General features: G+C 32.6%; 1 long non-coding RNA gene across 2 annotated transcripts; it reads left to right on the top strand.

The window, feature by feature from the left end:
* The first annotated feature begins 446 nt into the window (after nucleotides 1-446).
* LOC140431722 (uncharacterized) lies at nucleotides 447-9,713 on the top strand. 2 transcript variants are annotated; one of them, XR_011949714.1, is made up of 5 exons: nucleotides 447-618; nucleotides 2,429-2,605; nucleotides 4,954-5,042; nucleotides 5,625-5,805; nucleotides 9,554-9,713. It is a non-coding gene; the product is annotated as an uncharacterized lncRNA (long non-coding RNA). The 2 variants fall into 2 exon arrangements; XR_011949713.1 differs by having other exon boundaries at nucleotides 448-614.
* Nucleotides 9,714-11,639: the final 1,926 nt, after the last annotated feature.

Below are 11,639 nucleotides of genomic sequence, written 5' to 3'. Positions count from 1 at the left end.
AGGGAAATGCCGGGGGGTAAAAGTGTTAAAAGTGGTAAACTTTTTTGCATTTTTTTGGGATTCCAAGATTAACCTCCTCAGCAAAATTCAGCTTCTTCGTATGATTTTTAGAGGTTCAGAGCCATTTTCGTCTCTGATTACTGGATTATTAAGTTTCCAACGCTAACAATCCACAGAGACCACGTAACACAATTATAAAGTAAATTTCTTTAAAGTTTTTAATGTTGGCGGGTAAATGTCCCTTCTGTTTATTGAACACGTTGATTGGTCGATTATTTTTTTTTTTTTAAACAAAACAAAAGGTTTCCAGCTGATTAAAAATTATAGATTACAGTTTGATTATCGTATAGATATTTTAGGTTATAAAACTGGCAAAAGTATACTGTTGTGGATGAAATTAAATTTTGGCCACGTTTTCTCCAGTTTCCAGTGCTATATAAAAAGGAATCTGTGAGTTGGATATTTACAAATTTATGTGAGTTAATGTCAATGTACACAAACTCTGGTTAATATTTATAGTACAATCAATATTTCATCTGTATTAATGTAAATATTTGAAATAGAACAAAAGATAATTTATAGACTGCATATGGATGTAAGATTCGAGAGGAAAAGTAGGTATTGTGTTAGTGAATAATATAGAAATAATTTTATATTACGAATATGTATTAGTTTTTCTTTTTGTAAGTAGCTATTTTACCATAATTTAATTCTAACTACATTTAGATATGTATTTAGTTTAAAATACAATTATGTTCTATAATATTCTGGTATTGTATTTGTTTATCTTTTATCTTTTCTCCTCCATCTTAATTGTTTGAATGTGTTTCTTGTATGCATTTTTTCAAGGCTGCCATAGCTCTGCTGTTACATTGATTGTAGCTCGAAGGGTTTTACAGTATTGATGCTACACAATTGTTGTATTGCTCCTGTAGTGATCTTCTCTAAGTTAATTTTACATATTCTAATGTAGGTACAGCATACAATTTATGGATTGAATGTTCCGTATTTCCAAAATTTATTATCATACCGATTATATTTTTAATTATAACTAGCTTTCTATTGTTGCAGTCTATTACATCCATAACAATTGAGAAACATGTATTGACCTACCCTGTATTTAATAGAATTTACCCAAATTAGGCTTTAAGTTTGTTCCCTTTTTTACCCTTTATTCTGGGTCAGCATATTGTGATACTGTTGTGGTTAACCAGTGTAGTTGTCCTTCCAAATTTGTTCGTCTAAGCCCCTTGTCTAATACTTGACCAATACAGTATTTTATATGACATGGACTTCACATGGTTGTAGAAATGTATTTTAGACTCATATTATTTAGTCTTTGGCTGCTTTGTAAGTATAAAACCATGTATTCATGAAGTGCTTGTTATTGTAATATTGCACAATTTAAGTTAAGAGCTACAATGCTAAGTTAATTGTTGTCACTATTCTTTATATTGTCATTCTTTACCCTTAGACAAATTTTATTAATAATCATTGCTATCATCTAGCTTTGAGGGCTCACTACCCCTGTTTCCATCACTGTCTGTCATGCGGGCTTTTCATACCAAATTTTATTCCACATATTGCCATTATATGTATATTTTTTCACTATGGGTATAGGAATCAGGGGTTTTAAGTCTGTGCCTAGTAAGACACATAACCACTGTCTTTTGAATATATACTGAATAACTTTTATAGTTTCATCCATCAAAATATGCAGTTCTGCTGTGTAAATATTATAAATAGAAGTGGACTCAATATTGATCCCTGTGGCAAACCATTTATACTGTTCTTGGTCAGTGGGAGTACATTTTGTGGGATCTGAATATAATTTTTTCTGGTTAACAACAAATTAACCTAAATTATTTAATACCCATTCTTAAATAGGCATAACATTATTTGCTGTCAGATAAGCATATTTGATATTGCATCGGTGACCATATGGGTCAATGCATCTATAGTACTATGACCTCTACCAAATCCATACTGTGTAGTGGCTAGGAGTAAAGAAGTAGCTGTTTGATAAAAAAACTTAATATTCTTTAGCCCTGTCAATTCTCCTTTTACCTTGTTGCAAATAATATTTTCTGGTGGTTGTTCCAGATGGGTTTCCTTCCCATGGTCCCTATATTTATAATGATACTTTCTATTTTCTTGTTTAAGTCCCTGCATTATTACTACAGTAATTGTCAGTTTTTTTGTAAACTGTAATAACACTTATGTCTTATGTGAACCACCAATGCTTTCACTAATAATTTGTCTACAGGTGTTGAACACTCATAATGATTTAGTTAATGAATATTCTTATAATTCATATTCATATATTGAATTTTATAAAAGTATCTCCTGCATAATATAATATTAAGTTATGATATTCATTGTTATTGATATCTTAATATATTTCATATTTTGTGTTTTTATATTTAAGGTACTTTGTAAATGATTTGGCAATAACAAACTAGATAAAATGTATAAAGATAAATCATACATTGCCTCCAAAATATGGACTTAAGTTAAGTTTAGATTATGTTTATCCAGAGAAGAGGAATCAGGACTATAGACCTAGTCTAAGAGTTATTTGGAATATATTACCCCTTATATTAAGGTAAGTTATAATTGTAATATGCTCATAGATAACATTACTTGCTATCTGTTACTCCTCACTGTGTATACCTTTGAGGCATTTCTTTTCAAATAAAGTCGAATATAGAGGCATGCAGATGTAAAACCTTCTGATTACACTGTCAGTTGAACACTGAAAGCCACTTTTTTTCACCTTTTGTGAGCAGTAATGTGAAAATGTCCGAAGTCTACCTCTTGTTCCAGAAGATGGGCAGAGCTGTCACCCAGCTTCGGTTATGCAAAATTCATCATTTGTGCCATCACAATCGGCGCCAATGCCATATTCCTACGGGAAAGTGGTCAACATTCGACATATTAACCTTTAGAAACCAAACATAAATAAAGGATTAATCAAAAACTGGTATTTTAAATAAAACTGTAGTTTCTTGGGGTACTTGATTTAAGAGGTTAAAAAAGCTGCATTTAAAGAATAAGTTTATGATTTTTAGTTTCATGTTCTTTTGACCAAAATAAAATATTTTGAAATAACTGAAACTGCACTACCAGAGAGGTAGTTTAACTACATAGAGGGGAAGATTCGGCTATCCATTTTAATAGTAAAAGAAAAACAAAAAAACCATCTTAAAGGTGTATATTTTTAGTACTTATACATAGCACCTTGTCTTAAGATTTTAAGCCAGAAAAATTACATTAAACTGACAAACACTTGCAGTTCTTGCAGTCCCCTAAGTAGAGCAGTTATTGCAGTCCCCTGTATAGAAGAGAAAGGCAAAATAGCTGCAATGTCTTTTTTTTACTACTGAAATGTCTACTGTAGGAAACAAAAAACTGTTTGTGTTACGTTTACAACGTGAAAATTTAATCACGTATTCCTTATCCTTTGAAAACTATAAATTTCACCAACACAACATTTCCCACATCAATATTTTCATTCTTAGAGATGGGTTCCAAGTCTTGAATATCTTCTTCATCCTTTGACGAACACTCTTGTAAAAACAACTTCAGTGCTTGACCTCGCTTGATGTTGAAATAGATATCAGATCAGTATGGGAAACGTTATTAAATATGTTTTCTATTCCTAATACTATCCATGTAATTACTAAACTTCCATTTCTTCATATAATACTAAAAATCTAGTTTTATGACTGGACTGTTGAGATCTCTGATTGTATGTTGTTCGTACGATTGCTGCCGTGAAGAGCGGCAACGTTGTCAAGAAAATTGTCATTTAGTTTGCATGGCCGTATCCTTCGAACACTGCATCGCATGTCTGAAATACGTTATAGGATCCTACGAGTTTTCCTTGTCTCTCAAATTAAAAAGTTAAGGTTTCGTCCTTTCTATTTAGTTCGATTTCTTTATCATTCAAACCAGGTTTATTGTTTAATTTAATTGAAAGATAGAAAATCCAGGCAGGGTTTATTTTTTTACGTTAAATAACACATCGCTCAACTTCTGGACCCTTTTTACTCATCCAGGTTTATTGTATGTGACAATATTGAGTTTTATGGTTCTAGAATACATTGTTAATTCTTAGACTTTTTAACGAATGTTTTGCATAAGATCTTCATGATCGTTCAAGTAATCTTCATTGAGCATTTTGTTTGGTTCTGGAACAGAACCTTGTCTAATTTCGGACGTTAAAATCTCACTAACTTAATTACTAGATCTTCTGAATAGAGGTTCTCAATAATATCCTGAAGTTGGTCATAAAAAATTTCTCGTCGTTTTTGGTTTTCAATCTTCTGTACCTTGTAACGATAAATATTGTTACGTTTTTTCTGGGGGGTCAGGAATTAAGGTGAAATACGTAGTTTAACTAATTTTATTTAAAACACTCAAATACAAACAAAAACAGTAACTCCCTAGACAAATAACAAACGTCTCAATTAAATAAATACCGTACATCACTTTACAAGATAAACATTTCACTAATCGCATGTTGTCTCATCAAAGTGACGAAGCAGCTATTTTTATACACGAACAGATGTTCTAGATATCACCAGCGAAGTCATGAATGCCAAGTCAACGCTTTTAAAACGAAATTTCAAGAAAATATCGCGAATAAAACGCCAGGTCGAATGTTCGAGATATTACAGGACTGCAATTACAGTCACATAACAATATGAAGTGTATGAGTGTCGGTTCTTTAAAACCTGCTTCTTAAGGGCGAGCTGTAAATATATGTTCTTATATTCATAAACAAATCTTGTATGAACGTACATTCATTCAGTTATTTCTTCTAGTCTGTTTAATATTAAATTTGAATAAACACGAAACAAATAGTAACGCTAATTATTAGGTGCTCCTATTTATGTTCTTTGTATCTGCATTTAATGGTACTTGTTAAAATTGACATTTTTATTTTAGGTATATATTGTTCTATATAAAATCAAAGTGGAAAGGCCATAAGGTTGTTATGGATTACATTTTCCCACGAAAACCGGAACAAATTTATGGTAAGTTTGTATCAACTGTTTCATAATGCGACATACAGAGAAATATTCATTTTGTCTATCTATAAGTTCGAAATTCGATTGAAAATGAAATGTTGAAAGGGAACTGTTCAGTCACAAGAGGATTTAATGTAATAGATTATGAGAGCATCCGAACATGGACCATGTTGGATATAAAATGTTAACGAAAACCGAGAATGAAATGGTTGTATAGTGATTAAAGCACATGTTTTACAGACGTGGTCAAATCACGTTAAATACCGGCAACAATTCTTAATTTTTACTATACTATTTCTCTTCTATTTCACAGAATTTACATCTGGATTGTATCAATACTAATACCCTTTACATATTTGTGTTGCATAAGATTCTTGTACCAAGTAATCTTAGGTCTTACTTGCCTACTTCTTCCAGGAAATAGCAACTCAGCTATTCTTCGTATTAGTTGCCAAAAGATTGAGAAATTCTTCCTGTCTCAGGACTGGACCAGTACCCTTTGTCACTGGTATTAATTAAAATGAGTATTATAACAATATTTACGAATTGGATATATTATTATTATTATATGTGGATTTAAATTTTCAGGAGTTCCAATTGGTGGTATTGGTTGTGGCACCATAGGACGGGGTTACAAAGGACAGTTTTGTAGATTTCAGCTGAAACCAGGAATTTACGAATGGAACACAGTTGACGCCGATGACTTTCTTGTAGTCATTAAAGATGAAAAGGGTTTTACACTATTTGAGAGTTGGCTCTCTACATATGGGTAAAAATATGTCTATTATAAATTGTTAAAAAATTCTGACTGGTTTAGATTATTCAATTTCTGCTTCTAAATTACTGTAATATGATGCTGCCGTTTAATCAACTCCCTATCATCTAAATACGTTATATGACCATTTTTTTCTCGTACAACTAATCTTTTTCATTTGTTCTTTTTTATGTGTTTTGATGTTCGATAAGGTCTTATATTATTTCTATATCTTGTTAATTTATTTAATTACATCCCTAATTTCCTTTCATTTTCTTACTTATAACTTCTGTTCCCTAGTAATCCTCCTAAAATAAACTTCTAAAAAATTCTGATAATTTAAATTCTTAAATTTCTGCTTCCTTCCTATTAGGGTAAATGCAGCTGCATTTTAATAAACGGCTTATCACCTAAATACGTTATGTGGCCCTTTTTACAGAAAATTTACGTCGGTTAATAATCTAACCTAACCGAACAATGAGATGAAAACTAATGAATTATCCACATGGCATTTCATGTCATTCGGATAATTATTTACCAAATTACAGTGCTTGAAGTGATCCTACTTTTGATGATTTTTATAAAACAATATCGTATGTTGATTTATCACTGTTATTTGATGGGAAAAATACCGTCCAAACTGAGCAATTTCTCAAAAAGTGTTACCGGGACTCTGCTCCATCGATTGCAATACAACCATTAAACGATGGTTTGCTGAATTCAAATGCGGTCGTACTGGCACCAATGATGCTGAGCGCCCCGGAAATGAGATATTTGGGGTATGGATAACCGCAAAGTGAAGTTGCAAGAGATAGCTGACAGTGTAAAGTTATCAAATATTTTCACACAATTATACATGAACATTTGGGTATAACAAAAGCAGTTTTCCAAATTGGTGTCGGGCAAATATATATATATATATATATATATATATATATATATATATATATATATATATATATATATATATATATATATATGTTAAACCTAAAGCTAAGAATAATACTGGAGAGGTCTCCATGTCGAAGGTAACCGTGTAACAAATACAAATGAGGAAGGATGTAACAAAACAAATAAATTAAAGCTGGCTAGCTGAATGTGCCGGAGAGTGACTACTTAACACTCAAAAGAGGATTCGGCAAATTTGCATGCCCTACAGAGACCGTAGAATAAAAAAATGAATGACAAGGTAATAAACAATCTATAGGTATATAACTGAGGTAAATAAAAATGATTATAGAAGTTGCTCCAAAATGTGAGTGGGCGCCAGGAAAGTATTAACATAAACTTTCCAAGGTATCTTGTAAAGCTATTTGCTGAAATACAAAAAAAAAAAGGATACAGGTATGAATTGAAATATTTAGTTTTCACCAAAAATTTAATCCCTATCCAATATATACAATCTAAATTAACCCTAAAATACCCACCACCAATTATGTACAGTCAACTTAGTTAATTATCTACAAAAAAATAAATGCCCTAGTTGTACGCAACTGATCCTTGATGATCTAAATTTACCAATAATAAGATATAGAAAAAATTGTAATGATTGACCTAAAAAGGTAATTACTTGCCTCACAGATGCAACTCTGTACTTTGGCTTTCAATCGAAGGTTGTAATAAAGTAATGAGGACAATATCTTGAAGGGATAAATGTCCAAAGGTTTGAAAATATAATAATAATAAAATCTTAATAAATAACTCTCTGATTAGATGTGTACACATAAAATCGCACAAACTGAGTTAAATGGGAGGATTTAAAACCTCGACCTGGACGTGACAATTTTACTGCTTATATATATTATAATTATTTAGAAAAAATGACGGGTCTTTATTATTAAATGAAACAGTATGATTTAAGATTGGAAACAAAATATTATAAATAAAATTATTAACAATTAATGAATAAAAAAAATATAAAAAAAATGAACAATGTTCCACTCTCTAAATAAGGGAGGTCTTTCGGGCTGGTATCCTGAAGTGGTCCGAGAGTAGTCTGAGAGAGCTCTGGACCTCTGATGGAACAGACGGGCAAATGGGCAAATTCAAAAACGCAAATTCTTTTTCTCCTTGTAAAAAAAATCCGCAAAAATAAATGAGAAAAAAAAAATAATCCTCGATCCTGGATTTAACTTCTTGGGGTAGGCTAAAAAGAACAATTGTGTTACAGTTCCTCCTTACGCTTAATAAAAAGAAGGGAAAAATACAAGGTTTATTAACAAATGAAATAACTTGAAAAATATTACAAAAAGTTGCTGGGAAGCTTGTATCAAAGAAAAAGCTGTAATGATTTTGTAGATAATGTGACCTTCGCATGGTCTGACAATATTTGAGGTAAAATAAATTGATCAAATAGATAATTTTTAACGAAAACTTGCTACGGAAATATTTTTGAATGTAAAAGAACGATATGAGGCAGAATATTTTTACAGATAGACTTAATAGATAATAGATAGTTTTAAAAATGGATACCTAATTTTATGTTTTTAAGGCCGGGAAGTAAAATAGAAAATTGATATGATTTTATAACATTACTATATCTAAATCCAGAATGTTTCTTAATGAAATAATGTGATAAATGGCAGATACATATATCCCTAACGAAGGGAAAAATGACGATATTATAGAAGTTAAAATGGCTGATGGTTTTTACACTGTTATTTATAATTGAATCAACTTACCGACTAGAAGTGGCTTATAAATCAACGGGTATACACTACGAAACAACTAAAACTGTATATATTCTTCCTTCCCAACGAAATTAATATTCTTTAAAACAAATTTAGCCTTCTTCTGTCGCCTACCCCTTTTTTTTTGTTAAACGATGTTGTCTACCAAAAGGTTAAAACCAGAATGAGCTCTAATTGCTAGCCGGATGATCATGTTACCCTACATCATCGTAGGTGTCGCTGTTTAAGCCAACTTAGAAATTCAAAATTCAGAAAAGCATTAAGAGGATTGGGATTTTAAAATTGTATTTAAAAATGTTTACGGATTATTAAAGTAACGGACTCGTTACAACCGGATCTCTTTTATCGAGACAATTTGACCTTTTTTCAATTTAAATGGCTTGTCGGATAATTCTTGGTTTATAGAAGCGGATGAGGACTGTGGTTCTGGAGTTTTCAAAAGCAATTTTGTGACCTGTATGAAGATGGTGTTGACCTAGAGCTGAAATTGAATCGGAATTGCGAGCAGAAATGGAATGTTCATAAATCCTATCTTGGATTCTACGATTTGTTTAGTCTATATAAGATCGATGAAAGTTTTGTTGGGGGGTAAATATTGTTTTTATTCCTCTTGCTTTAAGAATTTTGTAGATTTTGTCAGTGACACCTTTGATGCAAGAAAGAAAAGCTTTCATATGATAAGGGTCTGAGTCTTTGGGCTGAGATTGAGTGGGATATTGATGTCTGTGGATGCTCCTATTGAAGTGATTTTCGCGGTTACCGTTTTGGATGAGGGCTTGTTTTAAATTAGAGAGCTCAGCGGGTCTACTTGCATCATTGCAATGTTTTCTACCCTTTTCTATTTTGTCTCGTAGATGTTGGTAACTTAGTCTGTATTCAGTTATTTTACTTTTTATTTATTTTTCCTCCCTTTATTATTAGGAAAATAAAAAAATTTCGCTGTTTTAAAAAATTGTTATCAAAAAGAGAAGATTTAGAATTATTAATATGGTGTTTTTGTTTTTCTTTTTAAAAGAAAGCATTCTTACTACTAAAAGTTTCCAAAACATATCTCCTAAACGAATATTTTTCAGGAAAAGGAGTTTATCTTCTTGTGTTAGTATAATTCCCGAATATAAATTAAATATACTGGCTTATACCCCAGATCATGGACAGAGTATGACCTCTCTGAATATGGTGGTATTAAACTTATATGTAGGCAGATTAGTCCTGTTATTCCACATAACTATAAGGTAAGTGAGCATAAAATACGACAGACTTAATTGACAATGCGTGAAGTTAATTGTGAAAATGAACTTAAGCGCGACTTTGTACGTGAGCGTGTTTTAGGACTTTACACTCCTATTTTTATAAGTACGAGTGTCTATAAGTGTATTTGTCCATGAATTAGTGTGTTTCTGTGTATTTATGCGTGTATATATACACACGAGGTTTGGCAATTAAGTTTCGAGACTGCCGGTATATCAGCATTATTTCGCAATTTTTTATATTTATTCATTTTTGTTCTTCAATATACTCTCATTTCACATCATTAAACAGCGTTATGCGAACAGGCTGTTGAGTATTCGGCCGATTTTTGTTTAACATCCTCGAACGACTCAGTGAGTTTCTTTCAAGCAGGTAGCTGGAAGTAACAGGCTGCTAAATCTGGCGAATAGAGCGGGTGCTACATGACTGTAATCTGGTTTTGGGCCAAACAGTCCTTGAAAGCCGGAAATTGTCGTAATGGAGGATCTAGACTTTCCTTTTGGGAATGTTTTCTTGTTGGTTTCATAAAAGCTCAATAATAACTCATCCAATACTGGCACATAATGAGCTGTGAATTAATAATACTTTGTATCCCCATAAACAACATAAATATACCTTCGAGAGCATTAGAGGACAAAAATCAACCATAGATACTTGGATCTCTCCGCAAGATCAACCAGGAAACATAATAAGGAATCCAATTGATTACATAATGGTAATGTACATGGTACATAATTCCGTAATGGATGCCTATCAGTTAAAAGTTACCCCAGTGCTGACATATCGTTAGATTATGTTCCTGTTATTATTGTAAATTTAGGTTTAGATTAAAAAGGTTACAAAAAAAAAATAAAAACAGAAAATGTGATATTAGAAGACTAAAAGATAGAGCTGAGCATTCACGTTCCGACTTGCGGTCCCACTTAGTAGGACTACTAGTTGGATATTCGTCTCCACTCAGGATCCGACTTGCTATCCAACTAGCGGTCCAACTTTAGTTCTAGTTTGTTTTCACGATGGTGTACATCGCTTAACCCCAAGATGTATCGAGAAACACTACGCAAAATATAATTAGGAGGAGGAAAATGGCAGCATTGTGCTTGTTATCATTATCATTTGAAAAAAAAGAAGAAAAAAATGTTGGATGAAGAAATTATTTGTTTATCGTGTGAACTATTGTGACACGAAATTGCTCAATGTCATTGATGAGGATAATTACGAAAACTACCTCACAATGGACAACTTCACTTTTTCGCTTCTGTTGCTGGAAAAAGTCCAAAAAAGATGCCGTCATGCGTGAATGTGTCAGTACTGAACAACGCCTTGTAGCAACTTTACGCTTTCTGGCGTAAAGAAATTAAAAATTTCATAGAAATCTCATACGTAACAGGTGCCGAAGGTCAACTGACTGAGGAAATTTTCGATCCTACCTGTGATCCGACTTCCAACTTCACCATTCACGCTCACACTTCGTCGCCAGTCGGAAGTCGGATCTTCAAGTCGTCCCTCTAGATGTTCCGACTCGTACACCATTAGTCCAACTAATCCAACCACACCCAATCACGGTCCGATTTCAGATCCAACTGCGGCAGTTGGACCACTAGTCGGACTAAAAATCGGAACGTGAATGGCCTGTTTAAGGAAAGAAAAGAGACAGTCGCATGGATTTATTTCAGAGACGCTAAGTAACATGAAGCAAACAGATAATCCAGAAGAATAACTCCAGAATATATGTGAGTTTAACAAGATCAGAGAAGAACATCTTAGATGTTCCGACTCGTACCACTAGTTGTCCAACTAATCCAACCACCCCAATCACGGTCCGATTTCAGATCCAACTGCGGAAGTTGGACCAGTAGTCGGACTAAAAATCGGAACGTGAATGGCCTGTTTAAGGAAAGAAAAGAGACA

This window comes from Diabrotica undecimpunctata, unplaced genomic scaffold (genome assembly GCF_040954645.1).
Source record: "Diabrotica undecimpunctata isolate CICGRU unplaced genomic scaffold, icDiaUnde3 ctg00001788.1, whole genome shotgun sequence".
Taxonomy (NCBI): Eukaryota; Metazoa; Arthropoda; class Insecta; order Coleoptera; family Chrysomelidae; genus Diabrotica; species Diabrotica undecimpunctata.
The sequence above is the reverse complement of the archived record's forward strand: the minus strand, read 5'-3'. Positions and strand labels throughout refer to the sequence as shown.